This window comes from Tenrec ecaudatus, chromosome 1 (assembly GCF_050624435.1).
Source record: "Tenrec ecaudatus isolate mTenEca1 chromosome 1, mTenEca1.hap1, whole genome shotgun sequence".
NCBI lineage: Eukaryota > Metazoa > Chordata > Mammalia > Afrosoricida > Tenrecidae > Tenrec > Tenrec ecaudatus.
Window position 1 is genome coordinate 265,853,840 of NC_134530.1, and position 27,437 is coordinate 265,881,276.

At 40.8% G+C, this 27,437-nt stretch overlaps 1 protein-coding gene and 1 pseudogene across 1 annotated transcript in view; both read left to right on the plus strand.

Moving 5' to 3' along the window:
• GNG4 (G protein subunit gamma 4) overlaps positions 1 to 27,437 on the plus strand; it is a 93,341-nt gene that overhangs the window by 35,154 nt on the left and 30,750 nt on the right. The window contains exon 2 of the mRNA XM_075532191.1: positions 19,215 to 19,320. The gene's annotated coding sequence lies outside the window, so the exon portion shown is untranslated. The remainder of the gene's footprint in view (positions 1 to 19,214; positions 19,321 to 27,437) is intronic.
• LOC142440399 (peroxisomal N(1)-acetyl-spermine/spermidine oxidase pseudogene) lies at positions 23,717 to 27,044 on the plus strand (annotated as a pseudogene).

Sequence of the window (27,437 nt, forward strand, 5' to 3'; positions counted from 1 at the left end):
GATTCTCTTTGGTCACAGTGAATTTTTTTATAAAAGTAGTTTCACTCCTACCTTGTTTTTTAGGATGCTTGATTTAAGAAAACAGTGTACAGCTGTGAAATTTTGTTTACTGCTCAGGAAAAATGCCACTGAAAATGTTGTGATGTTGAACACAGCTTACAATGACAGCGCTATGGGAAAAAAAATCAAGTGTACAAGTGGTTTTCTTGTTTAAAAAGTTAAATGTCAATTGATGACACACCTTGTTCTGAACGCCCATCAGCTTCCCGAAGGGATGAAAATGTGGACTCAGTGCATTTGTAGTTCATTCCACCAGTTCAGACTGTTAATCACGCTTTCTATTAAGAGGTTCTGAAAGGATTGCGTAACTGTGTACAACAAAAAGACCTGATTTGTAGCAGATGGGGAACTCTTTTTACCACCATGACAATGCACCTGCTCACATAGCCATCTCAGAGCGCCACACATCTTACTCACCTGACCTCACTCTGTGGGACTTCTTTTTGTTTCTGCGAATGCAGAGGGACATGAAAGGACAGCGATTTGACAACATAGAAGAGGTGATGAAAAAAAATGAGGAAGATGCTGTCAGCCATCCAAACAGATGAGTTTGAAATGTTTCCAAAATGAAATTGCAGAATTGACAGATGTTTTAAGTGTAATAATGGAGAGTATTTTAAAAGTGATAAGGTTGTGTAAAAAAAGAAACATTTAAATACATAACTGTGAAAAAAATCAGATGTGTTTCACACAATGGAGGTATGTATGGATTGTGATAAGAGCTGTATGAGCCCCCAATGAAACGATTTTTTTAAATCTGGGTTTTTGGGGGTACCCCTTGTATATTCCCCTTGTGTGTTTGTGGGTCAGAAGTCTCAATATTGGGAAAATATTAATACTACTTAAAGCACCTACAAATAAAATGCAATTCCAATCCAAATTCCAGCATCTTTCTTTAAAGAATGGAAAACTAGTTACCAATATCATAAGGAGAGCGAAGAAGCCCAGATAGACAAAGAACTCCTCAAAAAGAAGAACAAAGTAGGTGGTCTTGCACTACCTGACTTCAAAGCCTACTACACAGCCACAATTGTCAAAACGGCGGGGTACTGGTGTAATAATAGATACACAGACCAGTGGATCGGGGCAGAAAACCCAGAAATAAAAACATCCCTATACAGACAATTGATTTCTGACAAAGGCTCAAAAAGCATTAAATTGGAAGGAGATGCCCTCCTAAATAAGTGGTGCTGGAAAAACTGGCTATCCATCTGCAGAAGAATTAAACAAGACCCATATCTCACCCCACATAGAAAAACAAACTCAAGGTAGGTCAAAGACCTAAATGTATCAGGATCATCAGCGAGAAAATTGAGACAAATCTATGTGTCCTAGTACAGGGAACACACAGACTACCAGATTTAACAACAGAAGCACATTCTGTGGAAGAAAAAAAATAGATGACTTGTGTACATTGAAAGATTTCATTAAAAGAATAAAACAAGAAACGTTTACAAGAAAAAAACTAACAACCTTCTGACAAGGTGGGAAATGGACCTGAACAGACAATTCACAAAGGATAACACCCAAATGGCTAATAAACAAGCACATGAGGAAATTCTCTTGTTCACGAACCATCCGGGAAATGCAAGTCAAAACAACCACGAGATACCATCTAACACCCAGAACCATAGCCTGATTTAAAAAATGGAGAACAAGAAACGCTGGAGTGTGGCAAGATTGAAACTCTTATTCTCTGCTGGAGGACTTTCCACCGTGGAAAGTGATATGGAAATTCCTAAAACAGATGGCAATTGAACTACTATATGATCCAGTAATACCATTACTGGGCATTACCCCAAAGAAATAAGAAACATCACAAGCAGATGTATACTCCCCATGCTCATTGCAGCACAGTTTACAATAGCAAGAAGCTGGAAACAGCCTAAATTCCCATCAGTAGAAGATAGGATTAAAAAAGTGTGTGTGTGTGTGTGTGTGTGTGTGTGTGTGTGTAATGGAATACTGTGCATCCCTAAAAAACAGTGATGAAACCATGAAACACTTCATGACATGGAGTGATCTGGAAGACATCATGCTGAGTAAAGTTAGTCAATCACAAAAGGACAAATAATGTATGAGTCCACCGCTGTAGGAACAAGCAACAGGATGGCACAAGCTCAGAATTACAGGTATCCAGTCTGCTGGCCAGGGTGGCCAGACAGCCTAATAGAGGCAGCTGGTGCAATGAACTATACACCATCCTCTGTAGGTGTGTATCTTGAAGGCCACAGTGCCAGAGGGTGCCTCATGTCAGCTGGGATCAAGTTGTTAAGGCAGGGGAAGGGGATGTTGTCTACTGAGTGGCTGCCATGCAAAGCTATGACGAGGTCTCCCTGGACCGGTGGATAGCACTATCAGAGGGATGAAGGATACTGATTGGAAATTCAAGTCAGGAGAAGGGGAAAGGAGCAAATATGTCTAGGGGGGCACAAATGCGTGACTCTTGGTAGGAGAAGCAGGGGGACCAACCTCCAGGTTGGGGGAAGAATGACTAAAAATACTTTTGGGGACCTTAGGAAGGGAGCATGGTCATAAGCACCAAATTAGCCACATTGAACCGGGCTTCTGGGAGCATCCTGGGCACACAAGCCAGGTGCTGTAGAATGCTAGGGCATTGGATCCTGGGTTTTCAGGGTGCACAGCATGCTCCAAAGGCTGAATCAGTGAGATCCAGTGCCGAAAATCCACTGGATTAAGTAGACTGCCTCAGACACACATGTAACCTGAGGACTTAAGACTGAAAATTCATGGTATTCGAGGAAGCAGAAGACAGCTATACCAAGATTGTTGAACTGTTGGTTGGCTGACAAACATGGTCTTGCTACATCAATGTCCTATATGCAGAATATATATATATATATAATTCTGCCAAACCTGTGACTGACATTCTCAGTGAATATTACTGTAAATTTTCCCTGACAACCAACCCTCATTTTTTTTGTGTGTAAATAGCATCCGGCCACAAAAGGATTGATTCTGTACAAGAGAATAATTCAGGTATGTGATATGAAGTTAGCTTACATTGGCCCAATTTCTCTCTTTCAACAGGGCTTAAAAAAATTAGTACCAGGGACTAATCAATGACAATATTAGTGGAAGATCTTTATGCCCCAGGAAGATGATCAATAAGATTCTCTACCATAAGTTAACAAGGAGATTTTGAAAGGGAGTCAAAGGCAGAAAAAAACAGATGCAGGAATGGGTTTGGAGCTCATACTAAATCCTAGTTGCAATTTAAGAATAATTAGTTCGGGCGGGTGGGGGAGGGGCAAGGGAGAGGGAGAGGTGGGACAAAGGAGGTTAGTGTTAACAAACACAGGGACAAGGTAACAACAAGTCATCCAAAATTGATGACAAGAAGGGTGTAGGAAGCCTGGTAGGGCTTGATCAAGGGCAATGTAACCGAGAGGAATCACTGAAACCCAAATGAAGGCTTAAAATGATAGTTGGACAAGAGGAAAGTAAAAGGAAATAGAGGAAAGAACTAGGAGGCAAGTGGCATTTATAGAGGTTTAAATACAGGTATGTACATATATTCATATATGATGATGGGCAAATAGATCTATGAACATATATATGTGTGTAGTATTAAGGTAGCAGATGGACATTGGGCCTCTACTCAAGTACTCCCTCAATTCAAGAACCCTTTGTTCTATTAACCTGGCATTTCATGATGCTCACCTTCCTGACACCATCACTGAAGACAAATGGGTGCATAAGCACATGTGGTAAAGAAAGCTGATGGTGCCCTGCTATCAAAAGATATATGTGGGGTCATTAAGACTTGAAGATAAACAAGCGGCCATCTAGCTGAGAAGCAACAAAGCCCACATAGAGGAAGCACACCAGTCTGTGTGATCACAAGGTGTCTATAGGATCAGGTATCAGGCATCAAAAACCCAGAACAAAAAAATCATAGTGAATGAGCGGGGAGTGCAGAGTGGAGACCCAAAGACAATCCATAGGCAACTGGATGTCCCCTTACAGAAGGGTCACGGGAAGAAGACGAGCCAGTCAGGGTGCAGTATAGCACCAATGAAACATACACCTTTCCTCTAGTTTATTCTTCCTCTCCTCCACTATCATGACCCCAATTCTACCTTACAAATCTGGCAATACCAGAGCATGTACACAGGTACAGATAAGGGCTGGAAACAGAGGGAATCTGGGACAGATAAACCCCTCAGGACCAATAATGAGTAGCCATACCAGGAGGGTAAGGGGAAGGTGGGGGAGAGAGGTGGAACTGATCACAATGATTACCTATAACCACCTCCCAGGGGGATGGACAACATAAAAATGGGTGAAGAGAGACCTCAGTAAATGTAAGACATGAAAAAAGATAATAATTTTAAAATTGTCAGGGGTTCATGAGGGAGGGAGGGTGAAAAATGAGGTGATACCAAGGGTTCAAGTAGAAAGAAAATGTTTGGAAATGATGATGGCCACAGGGAGCTGCCAGAGGTTCAGGCTGGGTTCAGAAGGAAAGGTGGGTGGCACAAGGGATATCATTGCTGATGTTAGCTGGGTCGTGGCTGAAAGCAGAGAACATCAGAAAGATGTTCGCTTATATTTTATTGACTATGCCAAGGCATTCAACTGTGTGAGTCATAAGAAACGATGGATAACCTTGAGAAGAAGAGGAATTCCAGAGCACTTCACTGTGCTCATGTACGTGAATCAAGAGGCAGTTGTGCAAACTGAACAAGGGAATACTACATGGTAGTATTGGGTAACTATCAGTCAGAACCAACATGGTTTAACATCTGGAAAGGTGCATCAGGGTATATCCTGTTAACATACAAATTCAATCTGTATGCTGAGCAAATAATCAGAGAAGCTGGTTTATATGAATAAGAATGTGGCATCAAGATAGAGGAAGGCTTATTAACAACTTACAATATGCTGATGATACTTGGTAAAAGGAAGGACTTGAAGCACCTTTTCATGAAGATCAAGAATTGCAGCCTTCAGTGTAGATTACAGCTCAATGGAAAGAATACCAAAATCTCCACAGCTGGAGGTAACATCATGATAAATGGAGAAAAGTTTGAAGTTTTCAAGGATTTGATCTTAAATGGATCCAGAATCAATGCTCATAGGCGTAGTAGTCAAGAGATTAAAAGACTAGAGAATTGAAATGCAAAATGTTTCTTTGAGGACTAAGGTGTGCTGTGATATTTTTCACTGCCTCATACACATTTGAAAGTTGGACATTGAATAAGGAAGACTGAGGAAGAAGAATTGATGCATTTGAACTGTAGTGCTGGCAGAGAGTATTGCAAGTACCATCTACTGCTAAAAGGACAAACCAGTATGTCTTGGAAGAAGTACGGCCAGAGTGCTGCTTAGAAGTGAGGATGGAAGACTTCATCTTACATACTTTGGACATATTATCAGGAGAGACCATTCCCTGGAGAAGGACATCATTTTTGGTAGAGGGGCAGTGAAGGAGGGGAAGACCTTCAAAGAGATGGATTGACACCCTGGCTCCAACAATGGTCTCAAGAATTGGAGCAATTGTGAGGCTGGTGCAGGATTGGACAGCGTTTGGGGTTTTTTTCTGCATAGGATAAGCTACGGGTTGGAATTGACTTGATGGCATCTCACAACGTATCTGCCGTAATCAACTTCACAGTGCTCTCTGTCTGATACCAAGGCTATGTACATCCCTGGACTATGGTTTATAGTCAGAATAGATTTACCAGAGTCTTAATCCATGTGGGGACACTGAAAATGGATTTTGGGCCCTAATCTTCTGCAAAATTTAGACTCTGATACCATTCCTTCCTTCTGATTTAGATTTTATTATTTACAATCCGTGGATCACACAGGCTGGTATGGTTCTTCCATTTGGACTTGATTGATGCCTCACTTAGATGGTTACTTGTTTGGTTGAAGACAAGCCAGCTGCTATTTTTTCTCATAGCCGAGCACCATCGGGTTTCTTCACCATACTTAGCTATAGCACTCATATCTCCAGTGATCTCTTCATGAGGGTGAACATTGAACTGTGGCATGTCATAAAAATGAATCATTCTTTGATTATGGCTACAATTAAGCATGAGCCCCAAATCCATTATGGTTTATATATGTCTGGTTCATGTATGAGACATTATCACTTTATGATAGAGATCATTATAAACCATCCACCTTGGCAAATAAGGTAATTCTATTGATAGTGTCATTGATTTAGCCAATGGTATAGCATTTAAAACACTGTTAAGAAAAGTAAATTATACAACTATATATTCGCTTCTGACTGCAATACATGAATCTTTGGTTTATACATATTGAACTCTTAAGTGACTGAACACTATTTACACAAAAATTAGGGTGAGTGATAGGGCAAAACTTTCAATAAAATCCATTCAAAAAGGCAGAATCATGCTTATAATATTAACACATGTCATTAAAAAGCAAGGAGGGCATTAAAATAGTAACTATATGGTAGTCCCTGCCCAACATTCATTGGGCACCCTGAAAGCAAGAGTCTGGATCAAAGTCCAACAACCTCCAATTCCATAACCTTGGAATGGTAGTCATCTGCTTTTTCCAATACTAGGACTTTTCAGCCTGAAGTCCAAGGGAGTTTGTCAGCTCCTTAAATCTATGTGTCACATGAGTTACAGTTAAAGCCCAGTTCACTTAGTGGGGTTGCCACATAGAATCCTTTTGGTGTGGACTATGAAGGGTATTGTGTACCTTAAAAGAACAGATTCAGAGGCCCTGTGGTCTATAGCACATGGCCTGAGTAACCAAAGGTTGGACAGAAACTAGGTCAAAGGTGTCCAATTAGGAACATAAAACCGAGTATATACTTCCCTTGGGTTCTCTAGTAGTACTGTTAAGAGTTTTTTCCTTGATGGGAGGTAGCTTCACCTTGATGGGAGGTAGCTTTTACCCACCAGCAAAAATGCAATCACCTTCCCTGAGACATTTATGTCCCCTTTTCTCCTTCTTGACTTGAATTTCCAGTAAGGTTTGCTTATTGTAGAAATGTCTGTTATTTTGGGGTGGAAAGTTTTCCTCTTTTTCACTTCCCAAATACATCTTTTTAAAATTAGTAACTTTGTCTCCAGATTTAAGTGCATTTTCACAGTTATATTTCCATAACACTGTATACAGACCTCCATTTAAATTCTGCATTAGTTATTGGAAATGTGGTTTCCAAATATATTCTCCTACTCAATCTCTTGTCTTTTCACTTTTTGATAGTCTGCTAATGAATAAAAGTTTTTTAATTTGTATGAGATTCTATTTTATTTATTTAGTCTTTTGCTTTTTGTACTTTAAAAAAAAGTCCATTGTTAAAAACAAGGTCTGACAACATTGTCCCAGCATTTTCTTCTAGGAATTTCATAGTTCTTGTTTTCACATTTGGATCCTTAATTTATTTTGAATTTGAGAAACAGAACTCTGATGGCATAGTGGGTAAATACTGGTTGCTCCCACCCAGTCGGCAGTTTGAAATGACCAACCTTTCCTCGGGAAAAAGACCAGGCTTTCTACTCCTATAAAGAGTTACAGTCTCAGAAACCCACAGAGGCAGTTCTATCCTGTCACAGAGAGTCACTATGAGTCAGCTTCTATTCAATGGCAATGAGTTTGGGTTTTGTTGTTTATGGTGTAAGACACAGTTTCTCTTTCTTTCTTTCTTTTTTTTTTTTAGGAAACTTTCCTAGCACCATTTACTACAGAGACTCTTCTTGCACCATCAAATGGACTCAATCCCCCTGTCAAACAATCAGTTGACCATAGATGTTTGGGTTGATTTCTGGACTATTGTATTATGTCTATTAGTATACCAATTCTAGGCTGTTTTGTTTATAGGCACTCTCAAGAGCTATTACAGGTTACATTCCAAACCACTACAATAAAGCAAGTCACATGAAAATTTTTGTTTCCTAGTTGTCATGGAGTGAATTGTGTGTCTCCCACCCCTACCCCACATCCCCACAAAAAGATATGTGTCACTTTGGCTGGCCGTGATTCTCAGTGGTTTGGTAGTTAGGTTATGATGTAATAATTTCCCATAATGTGATCAGATGTGAGTAAACCTTATCAGTTATAAGGGGGTTAGGATGGGCACAGCTCTGTTTTTGTGGAAGGAGTTTCCCTGGGCATGACTTGCAAGCCCTTTGATCTACCAAGGGATAAAGAGAGAAACAAGCAGAGTGAAGGGATCCTATTACCACCAAGAAAGAGGAACTGGGAACACAGAGCATCCTTTGAAGTCAAATGTTCTACCCCTGAGTTATACCCCCCACAAAGCATCCTTTGGACCTAGGTTTCCTAAACTGGGAATCTCCTAGACCCAGAGGAAGATTGATATCAAGTCACATGGGAATTTCCAAGACATTTCAAACCCAGAGATGTTGTAAAAAGACAAAAGACCTTTCCTCAGAGCCAGTAAAGGGGTTTTCTACTCCCGTAAAGAGTTAGTCTTGGAAAATCACAGGAGACGTTCTACCCTGATGGCAGTGAGTTTGGTTGTTTTTCTTTAATTTTATACTATATTAAATGTGCAATACCATTATGAAAAACTTTGAAATAGTATGAAAATTACCAAAATGCTACAGGTACAAAGGGTACCTGTACATGGTTGTTTAAAAACATTAGAGAATTGGCTCAGGATTGACACAAACCTCCGATCTGTATTTCTAAAATTATTATCTGTAAAGAACAATTATGTGAAGCACAACAAAAAGAGATATACCTGTTTTGTATATACCTGTAGAGTATATTTTAAAATCAGGAATTGCAAAACCCACTTATCCTTTTTCCATATAGGACTCTTAACATTCCATATAAAATTTAAAATTATTTTTCTATTTCTATTAAGAAGACTGTTGACATTTTTATCAGGATTATATTGAAGCTATAGATCACTTTGGGTAGTATGAACATATTATTATTGTTATTAAGTCTTCCAGTCCATGAAAATGGAACAACTTTCCATTTAAATCTTTACATTTATGCAAATCTTTCCATTTATTTAAATCTACTTCTCATGGCACAACATGTTAAGCACTGGGCTGCGAACCACAAGGTTGCTAGATCAAACTCACCAGCCAGTTCACAGGAGAGAGATGAAGCTGTCTGCCCCTGTAAATATTTGTAATTCCCCAAATCGTAAGAGCTATTTTACACTGCACTATGGGATTGTCACGGGGTGCTTATACGCTGGAGTTGGCCCCATGACAAAGACTGGATGTTACATTTCTTACAACATTGTTTATAGTTTTCACTGTAAAAGTTTTTCACAACCCTGGTTAGATTCATTCCTTGGTGTTTTACTCTTAGAAGCTATTATAAATAGAAGTGTTTCCCTAATTCCACCATCTGATTTCTCATTGACAGTGTATAGAAACCCAGCTGATTTTTGTTTGCTCATCTTGTTCCCTGGAACTTTGTTAAATTCCCCCTATGAAGTCTACATATTTCCTTGTGACCTTTTTCAAAATTTCCATATACAGGATCATGTAATTTGTAAATAAAGATGATTTTAGTTATTCTTTTCCAATCTAGATAACTTTTATTCTTTTCTTGTCTTATTTTTCTAGTCGGATCTTCCAATATAGTATTGAATAGCAGTAGTGAGGCACCTTTATCTTTTTCCCAATTTCAAGGGAGACGTTCTCACTAAGATAATGTATAATGTTAGTGTCATTAAGTATAATGTTAGCTGTTAGCTTTTCATATATGCCCTGAATCATAATGAGGAATTTCTCTTATATTTCAATCATTTTATGATTTTCATCAATGATGATTGTTGGATTTTATCAAATGCTTCCCTGCATCCATAGAGATAACCATTGGTTCTTTTCCTTTGTTCTATTGGAATGGTGTATTATGTTGATTGATTTTCTAATGGTGAACTATCCCTTTATTCCTGGAATAAATCCCAGTTGGTTCTGTTGTATGACTCTGAAAATATGTTGTTGAATTTTGTTCACTAATATTTTCTTGAGAATTTTTACATTTATATTCACAAGAGATTTTCACAAGTAATTTTCTTTTCTTGTGTCATCTCTCTTTGGTTTGAATTTTGGGTCATGTGTTGGACAGGGTTCTCTAGAGAGACAAACCAGATTGCTAGTAATTATATATAAATATATTTATAAAGATAGATATATAATACAAGAAATGAACCATTAAATTATATACAGATAGATAATACAAGAAATTAACAGTTAAATTATAAAACAGTGAGACACTAGCAGTCCTTTAGGAATTGAGAACAGCCAGTTGCCAGTCTCTTTCTGTAGAGAGAGCTGGGCTATATCTCCCAGGCAGCAAACAGCAAGGCAGGTCCCCAACTGTCATCAACTGTCGGTCCCCAGCTCCAGAGATGAACATTCCAATCGTGTGGGCTTAAAGGGACCTAAGCTTACAGCAACACAGTCCACAGGCTAGGCATCCCACAGGTAGTGTACCCCTTTAAACTGAGGCACAGAACAACCAAGGTGAGGCTCACCGAGCCATTTATCCCTCTGCCCTTCAGTTAATCCTACTTGTGTTTATCGGCCAGGCTGGCACAATAAACTATTACAGGTCATATTTGCTTCATAAAATGAATTATGAAGTATTCTCTCCTCTTTATTTTAGAAAACATTCAACAAGATTGGTGACAGTTCATTCCTACATGTTTGGTATAACTCCCCAGTGAAGCCATCAGTTCCCAATACAGTTTTTGTTGTTGGGATATTTTTTACCACATATTTGATCTCTTTGTTTTTTTATGGATCTATTGGTACTTTCTGTTTCCTCTTGAATCGATTTGGATAGCTTGTATACTTATAAGAATTTGTCCACTTCAAATACCTGGTACAGTTTGTTTTCCTGTGCAAGTAGGTCATAATATTGTCATAATTCTCATTATTTCTATCAAGTTAATTGTTATGTCCCCTCTTCTGTTTCTTATTTTGGTCATTTTCATTTTTTTTGTCAGTTGAGCTAAAGGCTTGTCAATTCTTGATTATTTAAGAAAATCAATCTCAGATTTTATTGATTTTCTCTACTGTTTTTCCACCTTAAAATTTTTTTTCTTTCTATTCTGATTTTTGTCATTACTTTTCTTTCGGTAGAATTACCATAGTTTATTCTTCGCTTTCTAGTTACTAGAGTTGTCAACGTAGGCTGTTGATTTGAGATTTTTTTCATGTAGGTATCAATTACAGTAAGTTTCCCTCTCAGTACTATTTCCTTTGTGTATTCCATAAGTTTTGGGACGTTTTCATTTTCATATGAATCTGAAGAAGTTGTGTGTTTTTCCCCATGATTCATTGAGTTTAGTAGTGTGTTTTATGATTTCCATATTTTTGTGCATTTTCCAGTTAATTTTGCTTTATTTATTTCTGTGATTTCTAGCTTCACTCTGTTGTGGTCAAACAGAATACATTGTATGATTTCAATTTTTGTAAATTTAACAAGACTTGTTTTATGGCCTACCTTTGTGATCTACTTGGAGAATGAGCCATGTACACTGGATCAGAGTATATATTGTGTTGTTACTTGGTGAAGTGTTCTTTATATGTCTTTTAAGTATAGTTTGCTTATAGTGTCAGTCAGGTTCTTTGTTTTCTTATTGAGCATCTTTCTAGATCTTCTAAAAAAGTTGTATACTGTATTCTACATCTATAATTATAGTGGTATCTATGTCTTCCTTCATTTTTATCAGTATCTGCTTTATATATTTAATGGATCTAATGTGAGATGCTTATATGTTTATGATTATTAAGACTTGATTAATTGACACATTGATCACTATATGTTGTTCAAACCATCACTTGTCTGTCCGTCTGTTGTGCTGTGATACCTGTGCATTGCTGTGATGCTGGAAGTTATGTCACTGGTATTCCAAATGCCAGCAGGATCACCCAAAGTGAAGCCATTTCAATGGAGTTTCCAGACTAAGAAGAGACGACGAAGGAGGACTCCGCTGCTAACATCAGAAGTAGCCACTGAAAACCTTATGTATAGCTTCAAAATATTGTCAAATACTGAAGACCTAATGAATGGAAGCAGAACATTGTTGCCAATAACACCAGAGGATTTGGCCTCTGGGATCTAAAGATACTCAAAGTGTGACTGGAGAGGAGCTGCTTTCTCAGAGTGAAGTGTGCCATGGTAATGTGAATGGAATAAATCATGTGGGAGTGAAGGCTTTGATATCTTCATTTGCTGATGGAGCATTATCAAGGTCAGAAGAACAATCAACAAAAGTGTGCTAATAATCAGAACTTGGTACAAAGGGTGAATCTGGAAAATTGGAAGTACCAGTAGTCAAAAACAAATGGAAAACATAATGACTGATGTCCTTGGCATTATTGAGCTGAAATGGACAGGTAGTGGCCATTTTTAATCAGAAAATGATATGATTTATTATGCCAGGAATAACACAATCAAGAGGAATGGCATTGCATTAATTGTCAAAAGGATATTACAAAATCAATCTTGAAGTACAATGCTGTCTGTGATAGGATTATAGTTATCAACCTTCAAGGAAATCCAATCAATACAGATATTATTCAAGTTTATGCACATACCACAAAAGCTAGTGATAAAGAAAGGGGAAAATTCTTACAACATCTTTAGTCTGAAACTGACCAAACATGAAATCAAGATACATTGATCATTATTGGCGATTAGAATGCAAACGTTGGAAACAAAGAGGAAGGAAATGCCTTTTATCAAAGAGGAAATACCTATCAAAAGGTGACCTAACAGAACACTCAAACTATGGAACAATATCATTGATATCACATGCAAGTAAAATTTTGCTGAATATCATACAATGGTTGCAGCAGTACATTGACTGGGAACTGCCAGAGGTTCAGGCTGGATTCAGACAGGGACGTAGAAAAAGGGATATCATTTATCCTTTATATTTGTCCATGCATTTCCCATTTTTTGGGATGTTTCTTTTCATGTATAGCTTTGAACTGTTTTCTAGTGTCTTCCTGTGTTAGTGTGGGTTGGCTAGATAAAGAAATCCAGAGAGACTCATATGTGTGTAAGAGAGAGTTTTATATCAAATAGTAATTGCATATTAAGAAAACATCCCACTCAGTCCGAATCAAGTCCATGAGTCCAATATTAGCCCATATGTCCAATACCTGTTAATAAATTCCTCTTCAGAATCACGCAACACATGCAATGATGCGGAATGCAATAAAGATCACAGACCTGTGAGTGGAAAGTCTTGCGGATTCAGTGGTGATGGAAGCCTCCCCAGGGCTCTTTCTGGCCTCAGCATGGCTCCATATGGCTTGTCAACAGGCAGGTGAAGCAGAGAGAGCATGTGTCCCACCTCCCAAGAGGAAGACATGAGTTCCCAGAATCCTCAGGAGAAGGCCATGCCCACACAGAGGCCTTATTGGCTGTGGCTTTACTGACACGCTAGACTCTACTACCCCTTTGCTCCAATTGACAGGAGATTATTTAACTGCCATACTTCCATATACAAAAACCCATTACTATTTTTTTGTAGAATTAGTCTGGTGAATATGAACTTTCTCAAGATCTTTTTATCTAGAAGTAAGAGTAAATCTCACTTTCATCTTTGAAGAATAATTTCATTGGTTGATGTCTTTGCTGTTTTTCTTTTAATTTATTAGTTAATTTATTTTTAATTGTTTTATTGACATAGTTCACATACCATACAATTCAATATATTTAAAGAAGTTGTGCAATTATCATGAAAATCAACTTTAGAATCTTTTCTTCACTCTTGTACTTATTATAATAAATTCCCCATTTCCCCCAACCTCACCTGTCATAACACAAAGAAACTATTAATCTAGTTATTATCTCAATTGACACCTATCCTAGATTTCATGTAAAGCAAATCATGTAAAAAAAATGTAAAAGACCAACAAGTTAAACAGAAAATTTTCAATCAAAAGAGAGCAGGAAAAAAAAACTAGAACAAATTAAAAATGAGTCAAAAAGAACAACAAACAACTAATATTTTACAAAGGACCAAAAGTATTAATTTGGAAAAGGATGCCCTTTTCAACAAATAGTGCTTGAAAAATTGAATCTGTATCTGCAGAAGAATTAAGCAGGACTCATACCTGTCCCACACACAAAAATAAACTCAAGATGGTCTCCAGCCCTAAATTAAACCCCAGAGCTATCAGGATCATCAGTGAGAAAATTAGAACAAACTTAAGGGACCTATTGCAAACTTAAGGATACATGGACTATCAAACATAATAAAGCACACACAGAGAAAGATAAAATAGATGACTCGGACCTATTAAAATACTATGCACATCAAAAGGCTTCAACAGAAGAGTAAAATGAGAGCCCACTGAAGAGGAAAAGATATTTACCAATACCTCAATAAGACAAAAACAAATAATCCAATTAAAAGGTGGTCTAAGGACATAAATAGACAATTAACAAAGGATGAAACTCAAATGGCTAGCAAACACATGAGGAAATGCTTATGGTCACTAGCCATCTGGGAGATGCAAGTGACTCTACTGTTGTGATAAATATTATTGAAAAATTTTACCTATTACCAACACTCATTTGTGTAAATAGTCTCCAGTCACTTAGGAGCTTACTCTGTACAAATCAACAGTTCATGTACTGTGGTTAATCTGGCATATACTTCTATAATTTCCTTTTCTCCATGGTGTTTTAAAATCTGTCCCACTGGTTAAACGAATGCCACTATCAATGCATAGTAATTACACATTGGGCTGCAAGGTCAGCAGTTTGAACCCACGGGGGCGGGGGGGATTAGACTTTATACTCCTGTGAAGATTTTCAGTTTCAGAGACTCACAGGTACAGTTCTACCCTGTCCCTATTAGTCAGCATTGACTCAATGGCAGTGGAAGTGATGCACCAGGGGGGTGATTGATAATACTCTCTAACATAAATGATAATGGTGTCTTTAAGGTGAACCAGAGACACATGTAAACCAAAGGTATATGAATGGATTTTGCTTGCACTTTGCTTGAACGGGTTTACACTTTGCTTGAATACGCTTTCAATGAACTCTAGCCCCAGTCTCAAAAATTAGTTCTTATGACATGGCCCTCCTTGATGCTCACCCTCTCAAAGAGATCCCTGAAGTTATGCATGCTATAGCTAAGGGTGGTGAAGAAACTAGATGATGCCTAGCTTTTAGAAGGAGTAGCTTCAAACATACAGCCATCTAAATGAGCCATCAACTAAAGCCACATGGAAGAAGTACACCAGCCTGTGTGATGTAAGAACTGCAAACAACATTATCCAAATGAGGAAATGGTAATGTAGCTTAAATTGTAAATACCTGGATTGCGTAGGTTATAGATGGCAGTGGAACCCTTATATTCAGAGGCCAAACATGAATTAAGCCTTTGGTGAATTGTCTTGATCATCATTGAGGCATGTGAACAGCCTCGTTATTAGAGAGAAAGTTTATGGCATATATAGTTAGGTTAAAATGTAATATCTTACCATTTTCTCTCCCTTGACCTATTTTAAAGTTGTTTCCGTTTAAAAAAGTAAAGGAGAAATACATATGAATTGAGCCTCTGGTGAGTCCCCTCTGACCATGGACCAATGATGTGAATACCCTTGCTATCATGTAGAATGAATTGGAAGCTGGATTATTGCGGAGGCAGTTAATATTTAACACCCAATCATTTGATCTCATAATCCAGTTCATAATCTAGTTTTTAATCCTTTCTACTTTCTTTTAAATTGGGGTATTTATCTGTTTTACTTTGCTTTGTTATTATTGTTAGAATCTTTTTAATGTTTTTCTGTGTAAATCCAGGATAGATAAATCTATAGAGATAGTAACTGGATCGATTGTTCCTTAGGTATATGGTAGGCAGGTTGCAGAGAAATAGAGAACTAATAACGATGAGTACAAGAATGAAGAAAACATTCTAAAACAGATTGTGGTGATAATTGTACAACTCACCTTAATATAATTGAACTATTTAATTGTATATGTGAATTATATACCAGTAAAATGAACAAATAAATATAACAACAAAATACTAACAAAAAAGACAACAAATCAGGATTTTGACTTTAAGATGGTTAACTGACTTTCTCAAGTTGCAAAGCAAAAATATGATAGAATGTATTTCTCTAGACTTGTTTTTTTATGACTACAATAAAATATACCAATTTTAAATATTTAAAAATGGAAGAGAAATGATAAAACGTTAACTGTTAACCTAACTGTATCTGCGGTAGAGCCCTGGTGTCATAGTGGACCGTGCACTGGGCTTCCAACTGCAAGGTCCACAGCTTACCCACTAGCCAGTCCATGGGAGAACGAGGAAGCCACTCACTCTCACCAATATTCACAACCTCAGAAACCCAAAGAGACAACTCAGCTCATTCAGTAGCAGTGAGTTTGAGTTTCATATGTGTAGTAATCCACTTTCCAATGCACTCTGAAGGCAAGGCTATTCACATCTCTAGTAAATGGTCCGGAGGAATTTGATGAAGGCTTAATCCACATGGGGACTCTACAAATGAATTTTGGGCTTTCACTGTCATCTGTAGCCTTCTGCAAAATGGGTGCTCAGAATTTAAGCTCTGATGCAGTTCCCCTTCTGATCTTGGATTTTATTATTTACCGTCCTTGGATCACAGGGCCAGTGTGCTTCTTCCTTGGGAACTTAACTGTCACCTCCCTTAAATGGTTGCTTGTTTTAATATAAGCCTTTCAGACCTCAAACACTATTCTTTCTAATAGTTGAACCCCATCTCTTTTCTTCATCACACTTGACCATAGATTCCATATCTTCAATGATCACTTCATGAGGACAAGCATCAGCAGAGCCACATCATCAGAACTAATTGCTCTTAGATTAGGGCTTACTATTAAGTTAGCACTTAAATACATTGTTCCATTGCTTTCTGGCCCTCAATGTGTTTTAGGAGAAATTGGTATTTAGTCATATTTGAGTTCTTTTCTATGTGATTATTTGTTTCTTTTGCACAGCTTTCAGAATTCTTTCTCTATACTTTTGGAGATTGTCTGGTGTGCCTTGGTGTAGGTATCTTTGGCTTATTCTGCCTAGAGTTCTTTGAGATCTATACATTTGAAGAATCATGTCCTTCATAAAATTTTCTGTCATTATTTCTTCAAATATTGTTTCAAAATTTTTCTCTCTGTCATCTACTCCTGGAATCCCTCTCTTTTTGTCCTATAAATCCATTAAACTGTGCTTAGCCTTCTTATTGCTCTTCAACTTCTGTGATTTTAGCTACTTTATTCTCTATTTCCTTGATTCTTTCCTCTGCCTAATTAAATCTGTGATAAGCCATTCTATATATTTCGCATTTCTGTTATTCTCCCTTTCAGTTATATCTATTATTAGATCTTAACTTCTTTTTTATATTGTTTTTCTGGTTTCTTGTGTCTGTGTACATTCAGATAGGTCATAGTTTTTCTCCATTCTTTCATGTGACTTGTGATTTTCTTGTTGGGACATTGGGATTTTCTGGGGTATTAGCTTTCTTAGTTCTCGCCAGTTGGATGGTTTGCCTATACCACTTTCTGAAAGAATCTCTTAGGCAGGTAGATCCTTTAGACTGGGTTTACCATTTCCTCTCCAGCTGTATGGTAGCTCATTTCCTCCTTTGATTCAAAAACTCCAGATCTCAGTTTTCAACTTTCAATCTCTCTCAAACAAACCAGAAAAAAATATGCTATGATCAATCTGTCCACCAGCAGCAGCTCTACTCTGGTGAGATATTGTGTACTACTCACTAAAGAGGAGGCACAGTCCTCTCTCCCTCTCTCTCTAGTTTTTATTCCTTTTCCTTCTTTTTTTTCAATCACATTTTCAGTCAGAGATTCCATACCCAGTGAGTCCCCTTCAGGACTGGATATTGTCCCCCACCTTTGCCCAAGATTTCCATCTCTTCTCTGTGAGATCTGCTTCTATCTGAGCTGACTTTCAGAGGAAAAGCACAGGCAGACTTTCCTGTTTCCAGAGGAGCATGGACTGGCACTCCCAAAATAACCTCCAAGAGATATGTCTTACTTGTTTCAGAGCCCCAGTGATCCTGTGGTGTTTGGAGGTGGAGTACAGCCTCAATTCCAAAGCATGTTCTAGCTGTACTTTTTTCAAGATACATTTGTTCTTTCTTCTGGAAGTCCATGGGATATTCAATACATTTTGCTAACACCATAATTCAAATGTATCAATTCTTCTTTGAACTTACCTATTCATTATCTAGCTTTCGACTGCACATGAGGTGATTGAAAATACCACAGTTCAAGTCAGGCACAATTTAGTCCTCAGAGTGATATCTTTGCTTTTTAATACTTTAAAGAGATTGTGCTCAGCATAATGCTTTCAGGTTCTTCCATTTTGTGTCATGTATCAAAATGTCATTTTTCTTTAGGTTGAATAGAATTCTATTGTGTGAGCTGACTTCAACATGTTCATGGAGAAATTTTTTCAATTTCCCATGAACTTTTTGAAACCTCCTCATATGTTTATCTCTTTGTTTTTTTCATTCATTTGTTGGAGTATATTCCTTTTGGGTATTGTGAAAGTGCTGTACTGAGCATTGGTAACCTGATTTCTGTTTACCTTTTTGTCTTCACTTCTGGGTAAATATGCCTAGAATTGGTATTTTTGCATTCCCATAAGTAATGAATAAAGGCTTCAGTTTCTCCACAATTTTATCAACACTTTCTGTGTTACTTTTTATCATTGACATTCTAATGGGGTGGTATCTCATGCTGATTGTAATTTTCATCTCCCTACTAGAATTCACTCTGTTTTAATGTTATATTTATAATAAGAAAAGTGGTAGGAGGGTCGATGGAGTGGGTGTGATGAGAGTATGAGCAGGATAAAATAAACAGTAGATACCTGGGCATGCAGTTAGGTCAGGACCTGCCTGGTGGAGGTCTCAGGCCCACACATCCTGGCTCCAGCTAAAGCTGCAGTCTCATACGAAGAGCTGTGTGCCTATTAGCTTGGTCTTCTTATGTTCTCTTTCTGTCTTTCACCCACCATTTGTCCATAGTCTGAGAGAGTCCACACACTTAAAGAGAAATCACAGAGAGCGGCCAGGGCAGCTTGGAAGTCCGGGAACTCTGAAAGTCACAAGAATACGACTTTCTATCTGCACCTATGGACATGTCTTTGGTTGTATTTTCAGGTGAACCTCAAAGTAAAACTGTGAACCAACTTCTCGTTTGACAACCAATATCTGCCACACCAGCCTCATCACCTGCTCCAGTCGTGTCACAGCCACCTCTCAGCAGGTAAGGGAAAGAGAATTATTCCTGTAAAGTAGTGGGCATCTCTGGAGAACAAGCTTCTTTGCTAGGGTTGTGTCTGTGGGTCTGGGATGAAAGTTGGCTATCAAGATCTCAATATGTGACTAGGTCTGCACACCAGTCATTTTCTAGCCATATCACCCCCATATCTCCTTTCCTGCCCTCCACAGAAGAGCTAGAGCTCTTATGACATCTAGTTTTCAAATAATCTGCCACTGCACATGTGTAGGGTAAAGTATTGCTTCACATTACCCCCATGTGCACGAACATACACATGTTGGATGATCAGTGGGGTGAGAGGGAGCTACAAATCCAGCTCCAGTGGCTGCTGGACCATGAGTAAGAAAACAACACTATGTGCCATCCCACCCCACCACCTTCTCCAGAAAAGCATCCTTATTCTACAACTCACTATAATAAAGGTAGACTTGTCAGCACCTCCACGGTCAGACTGGGCTGGCTGTGGCTGTATTCAGTCACTGATAGCATCCTGCCCACTGGCAGAGACAGAGGGTCATACTCACTTTCACATATCCTGAATATGATGTGCCTTCCCAAACCTAGTCAGAAAAGCAGCATGGGAGCTGATCACCCCTTGAATTGGTCTCCTCCAGTTTTCCTTTTACTGAGTTTACTGGGTTTTGTACGACAAGACAGTCTGTAAAAATACAATCCTGTGAAACTTATCTGTAGGTATGTTCTTGTATCTATGGTGAAATGGACATCTGACCACAATGGTACCAGGCCCTCTCCCACACAGTTAACTTCCTTTGCCTTTGTCATGTCTTTTAAAAACTCAAGAGCCAAATGTGTGGTCAGCTAGCAACTGGGAGCCAGTGTGCACTTTTGTCCTCATCCCAGCTCCACTCTGTCCCTAAATTCATTAACTTTCTTGAAAAACTACCTTTTTAGTCAAGGTAGAGCATATAAATCAGAGCAACACACCTAAGTAAATGTTTTCAACAATGGCTACCACAGCACATTGACAGGGAACTGTCAGAAGTTCAGGCCAGATTCCGAAGAGAACATGGAACAAGGGATATCATTGCTAATGTTAGTTGTACCTTGGTGGAAAACAAAGAATACCAGGAAGATGCTTCCTTGCGTTTCATTGACTTTGTAAACGCATTTGACTGTGTGGACCATAACAAACTGTGGATAACCTTGAGAAGAATGAGAATTCCAGAACACTTCATTGTGCTCATTCAGAACTTATACATGGATAAAGAGGCAGTTGTGCAAACAGAGCAAGGGCATAGTGTGTAGTTTAAAATCAGGAAAGGTGTGCTTCAGGGTCATATGCTCTCACGATACCTGTGCAGTCTGCATGCTGAGAAAATCATCAGACAAGCTGGGTTATATGAAGAAGAGTGCAGCAACAAGATTGGAAAGCTCATTAACAACCTGTAGTATGCAGCTTGCTTAACATTGCGTGCTGAAAGTGAGGAGGACTTCAAGAACTTGCTGATGAATATCAAGGTTTGCTGCCTTCAGTATGAATTACAACTCAGTGTAAGGAAGGCCAAAATTTTCACAACTGGGTCAGTAGGCAACATTATGATGAATGGAGAAAAGGTTGAAGTTTTCAAGGATTTTGTCTTACTTGAATTCTCAATTATCATAGAAGCAGCAGTCAAGAGATCAAAAGATGTATTGCTTTAGGTAAATCTGCTGCACAAGACCTCTTTAGAATAGTGAAGAGCAAGGATGTTTCTTTGAGGACTAAGATATGCCTGACCAAAGCTATGGTATTTTCCATTGCAACATATGCATTTGAAAGTTGGACATTGAGTAAGGAAGACCATAGAAGAAGAAATGCAGTTGTGTGCTCACCTCCCCAATACGGTCACTGAAGACAAATGGGTGCATAAGCAAATCTGGTGAAGAAAGCTGATGGTGCCCACCTATCAAAAGATACAGCCTCTGGGGTTTTAAAGGCTTGAAGGTAAATAAACGACCATCTAGCTCAGAAGCAAACAAAGCCCACATGGAAGAAGCACACCAGCCTATGTGATCACAAGGTGTCCAAGGGATGAGGTATCAGGCATCAAAGAACCAAAAAATCATATCATTGTGAATGAAGGGCAGTGCGGAATGGGGACCCAAAGTCCATCTGTAGGCCACTGGACAGCCCCTTACAGAAAGGTCACAGGGAGGAGACAAGCCAATCAGGGTGTAGTATAGCAACGATGAAACATACAACTTTCCTCTAGTTCTTTAAAGGTTCCCCTGCCCCTCACCCCCCACTATCATAATCCCAACTCTACCTTAAAAATCTGGTTAGACCAGAGGATGTGCACTGGTACAGATAGGAACTGGAAACACAGGGAATCCAGAACGATGATCCCTTCAGGACCAGTGGTGTGAGTAGCGATACCAGGAGGGTGGAGGAAGAGTGGGGTAGAGAGGGGGAACCGACTATAAGGATCTACATATAACCTCCTCCCTGGGGAACAGACAACAGAAAAGTGGGTGAAGAGAAACATCAGACAGTGTAAGATATGACAAAATAATAATTTATAAATTATCAAGGGTTCATGAGGGAGGAGGGACCGTGGAGAGGGGGGGAAATGAGCTGAGCCACGGGCTTACGTGGAGAGCAAATGGTTTGAGAATGATGAGGGTAACAAATGTACAAATATGCTTTATATAATGGATGGATGTATGGATTATGATAAGTGTTGTATGAGCCACCAATAAAACGATTAATAAAAAGAAGAAGAACCAGCAGCAGCAGCAATGCAGTTGAATTGTGGTACTGAAGAAAAATATTGAAAGTGGCCTGAACTGCTAAAAGGACAAGCAGATCTGCGTTCGAAGAAGTAAGGCCAGAGTGCTCCTTAGAGGCAAGATGGCAAGACTTTGTCTTACATACTTTGGACATATTGTCAAGAGAGATCAGTCCTTGGAGAAGGTAATCATGTTTGGTAAAGTGGAGGGACAGCAAAAAAGAGGAAGGCCCTCAGCAAGACAGATTGACACAGTGGCATAAGAACAATTGTGAAGATGGTGCAAGGCCGTGCCATGTTTTGTTCTGTTGTGGTAAATAGGGTCACTATGGGTTGGAGCCAATTTGATGGCACCTAACATCAACAAGAGCATATAAATATATACATATCCTGAGAAGGGGGGACCTCAGTTCAAGGAAATATGTCTAGATCATCTGGAAAGGTCAGTTGTCATTAAAATGGAACCTCAAATTAAACTGGCTCGTTGGGGAGTGAGCATCTCAGACACCTTTCTTGTGGATCATTTCTTTAAAAGATCCAGGTTGTCTTTAGTTCCACATGGCAAAAGCGATTTACTTCTCCTCAGTCAGCTTACTGCCCTCAGGAGCCTTGCCCATCTCAGGGGGTTGGCCCTGCCATCTCTCTCCAATTCAGATGAGGGTTACAATCATTCAAAGGAAAGATCTTTCCTGGGAGACAAAATGCACTAAATCTGTGGAGTGAATCTTGCTCTTGCCCCAGGGGTCCTGCTAGGCCCAGAAGGCGACCAGTGAGGAGCAGCACAAGGGAATTGATTCCCCACCAAAGATTTCTGAGAAAGTGAACGACTTGGCCCACCTCTCCTGGAGTCCCTAGATGGCACAAATTGAAAGGCTGGTAGTTCAAGCCCATCCAAAAGCACTCAGGAAAAATAGACATGTTTCCAAAAGGAAACAACCCAGGAAGCCCTCGGAAGTAGTTCTACCTTGACCAACCTTTCTCTGAGTTGGGATGGACTTGAGAGCAGCTCACAACAACCCTCCTGACTGTGTTTTCTCATATAAAAACCATAGAGGATTCAAACTTGTACCTCTAAGAACCTCAGTACCCTTCGATACTGTGTACTCCGAGTAGCAAGGTTCTTACCGCAGACAGTTAATATCATAATATGCCTTTCCTTAAGATCCTCAGATGATTCAATGCACATTAAAATTCAAGAAGTACCTTAAATAAGAGATTTTTTTAAGGTCCGCTTTACAAGGGAATTGAGGGATACTAAAGAAAGTATTTACAGCAGATATGGTTCTCAACCTTCGGTCAATACCAGAATCATCTAGAAATGCTATAAAATATAGATTTTCCACGTCTGCTGGGTTATAATCCAGGTGTCTGTGCTAAGGAAAACCTGTCATCTACCAGGAGAGAGACAGACAGACAGAATTAACAGGCACATGAAACAGCTTACTGGCCATTGAAGACCACAAAGTCCTGAAACTGGGTTCACAGTGGCTGAGAAGCAAAGCAGAGGAAAGACGGGAGCAGCCTTTTTGATCCTTTGTAAAGGTGGTGGGGGAGCTTCCCATCCGTATTTTTAGAATCTCCCTCATTTAGTTACTTAAGGATCCTTTTTACCAAAATCTATAGTTACCTCTCCACCTACTTCTTGAGCAAAAATGGAAATTGGGGAAGAAGAAGAGTTTTCTGCTTTTTTTGGCTTTAAGATGGTCAGGTAAAAAATATATAAATATATCTTTATATTGCTGAGGGGAAGGAGTCCAGAGACACTATTCCTACTGGAGAGAGCGGGGAGTTTGCCCATAGAGCCCTTGAGGAGGGGACAGGTTCCCCTGAATGTAGTAACATTAGCCTAGAACAGGATGCTTTCCAATTGCCTGTGGCAGACTAACAACCATAATGGCCTTACCTATGAGGAATACATTCTCTCACATACTAAGGAGTTGGAAATCGACCCTCCTAGAACCATTGGTCTTCAGGCTCTGGGTACCTTTTACCAAGAGTCCTTTGACTTTCTCCTGTGGTCAATACGGCTTCATAAGTTCAAAACGTGACTCAGTGGAGGATTTTCTCCTGCCCACCTTCTCTAGGGAGAATCTTTTTCTTAGAGTTCACAGCCACTTCTTTTCACATCCCATTGATTAGGATAGAAAGGCTACATGTTCTGGATTTGCTGCAAGGGACGTTAAAGAGTGAGGACCTGAATTTTCATCTGCAGTGACCAGGGATAGCTGGTAAGGAAATAGGTGGTGGGAAATCCACCAGGAGATCTGATGCAGAGGGACACATTGGTCTACTGAAATGGAGACAAAGGTGGTGGATGTAGACACAGAAGTAATAGATGGGAAAATAGAAATGCTAAGAAGATTTACACTTTAGGGACATTTTTCTCTTTACGGGGGAGCTGAGAATGAGTGGAATGAGATCCTGATTGATGAAGAGTTGATAGAGACAGGAAGACAGAGGAAAGAAAGGCTCATCGTCAAATAGCGGTGAAGACCCAGATCATGCTAGACTGAATGTATAATGGCACCGGTCCCCAGAGAGTTTGGGGTATTGGGGAGAGTTCCTCTATCAGTGTGAGTGGCCGTGCAGGGAGTTGGGCTGATACAGAGTCTGATTTTAGAGAGGGAGATAAAAGGAAGAGAGAGCACTCTTGGGTGAGTGGGGTGACATTCCTGCATCATGTTTTTGAGGTTAAATATGGAACCCACTGGAGCTAGGAGGTGGATTGTCTAGGGAGAGAAACTTACAGGAGGGGGTGCTTTGAGGTTAAAGTGAAGAGCCAGGAATGAGCAAAGGATTGGGGACTGTGGGCATCTGTGGAGCCCAAGCAGGTCGTCCTCTGGCTGTGGATCGTGTCCAGGATGGCCTTGGCTATGGTGGTGGACGTTGTTGTAGACCCAGGTGTTGGAACTGAGGAGATGAGGACAGAGAGAACATAAAATGACTGGGACACATGCTGGAAGACGTTCTACTTTCCTGCTACAGGAGCCACCCAGGTGGGATTCCATCCACCCACCAGGTTACTTTGTCTCCTGGACACAAAGGGATGGTATTGCTCTCTGCAGTCTTTCTCAGATAGGTCCTTCTTTGCGAATGGAGAAAAGGGCTGATTGGGACCAGGGTGTTTTAAATACAGCCCGTCCTAGGGCCTGGGGCAGAGAGAGGGACCTGATGAGGAAGCTCTGGTTCGGTTGGTAACATTATCTATATATTCAGAATAATACACACACTCATACTCATACATAGCCTCACTCACATACTCACACACACCCTTACACATTTGCACACAGATACATAGCCTTACACACCCACTGTGTTAGTCTGGGTAGACTAGAGAAGTAAATTCATAGACACTCATACGTATATAAGAAATAACTTTATGTAAAAACCTAAAGTTCCCAGCCTCAGAGGACGTCTAATGCCTGGGGAGGTTCTCATCTGGATGCTAGAGGTGGTGTGGTGGACCTGGGTGCCCAGTGGATCCACGGGCCTTCCCACGACAGCCCGGTTTTCCAGCTGGCTGCCCAGTACGGGCTGCTGGGGGAGAAGGAGCTCTCCGAGGAGAGCCAACAGTTGGAGGTGGGGGGGGCACCCAGGCCTGCCCTCGGTGTCCTATACCAGCTCCGGCCGCAGCATGAGCCCTGAGCTGGTGGTGGAGATGTCTGAGCTGTTCTATGCCCTGCTGGACCCAAACCCGGGACTTCCTGTATTCTGCCCAGACCCCTGTCCCCAGTGTCAGCGAGTTTCTCAGGAGGAGCTCAGCAGGCCTGTGGCCCACTGGCCTGAGGACCAAGACAACAGGAAGCTCAAGCTGGCCCTCCTCAACAGCTGGCCCTCCTCAACCTCGAGTGCTTTGTAAGCGGCACCCACATCATGGACCTGGTCGCTCTGGAGCCCTTCCGAGAATTTTCACACCATGCTTCCCGGGCAGGATTGCACCTTCAAGGGGGTCAACGAGGGACTTACGAGCCTCCTGGCAGCCTCCTTGCCCAGGGACGTGCTGATCTTTAACAAGCCAGTGAAGACAATCCACTGGAACAGGGCCTTCCGGGAGGAGTCGCTGCCCTGGGAGACGCTGCCTGTGTTGGTGGAGTATGATGGAGAGTGAGGACGGGGACTACTTCCTGGCCCACCACATCATCCTCATGGTGCCCCTGGGCTTTCTGAAAGAGCATCTGGACACCTTTTTCCAGCTGCCGCTGCCTCCCAGGAAAGCGGACGCCATCAGGAAGCAGGGCTTCAGAACCAACAATAAAATCTTCCTTGAGTTTCAGCAGCCCTTCTGGGGTCCCGACTGCGAGAGCATGCAGCTGGTATGGGAGGGCTCATGGCCGCTGGAAGCTGCCGGGCCCCAGGCCCCCAACGCCTGGGTCAGGAAGCTCAGTGACTTCCTGGTCCTGCCCCACTCTGGGTCAGGCATGTCCTCTGTGGGTTCATCGCAGGGCTCGAGTCCGAGTTCATGGAAACCCTGTCTGACGACGAGATCCTTCAGTCTCTCACCCAGGTCTTTTGGAGGGTAACAGGAGACCCCCAGCTCCCTGCCCCCTGCAGTGTGCTACGCTCTTGCTGGCACAGCACCCTGTACACCCGGGGCTCCTACAGCTACATGGCCTTGGGCAGCACTGGGGAGGACATCGACCTGCTGGCCCAGCCCCTTCCTGCAGCCAGTGTGGACGCCCAGATCCAGATCCTGTTTGCCGGGGATGCCACACACCGAACGATTTACTCCATCATGCTGTCAGGGCAGCGGGAGGCCGAGCGACATCAACCTGCCACCCCAAGCTTGAGCCCCTCCTAGGCCCCTTTTACTGGCACCCCACTGAGGATACCCCAGGTTGAGATAGGGATCCCCCTCCCCACCCCCCCCCCCGCTAAACTCAGCTGCTCTCATTCCTCCTGTCTGTCTGGAAGCCGTGGACTGAGCCCCAACACAGGCACAGGTCTCCTGGAGGTGGGGACACAAAACCTGTGCAGACATAGATGCCAAACTGCCGCCCCCCAAAAAAAGAGAAATAACTTTATATATGAGCAATTGAATATTGAGAAAACAACCCAGCCCAGTCCATATCAAGTGCATAAGTCTGATATTAGCCCATATGTCCGATACCAATCTATAAATTCCTCTTCAGATTCATGCAACACATGCAATGATGCCCAATGCAGGACAATCACGGGCCAGTGGGTAGAAAGTCTTTTGGATCCAGTGACAGTAGAAGCATCTGAGTGCTGGCAGGGGTCTCCACGTGGCTTCTCCAGCTCCAGGGCTCTGGCTGCATCAGCGTAGCTCCATCAGGCTCGTGTGCCAGTAATGTCTCTCAGAGAGTGAGTTTGTGTGTCCCACCTCCAGCAAGCTATTTATCCCCTTAGTGGCTC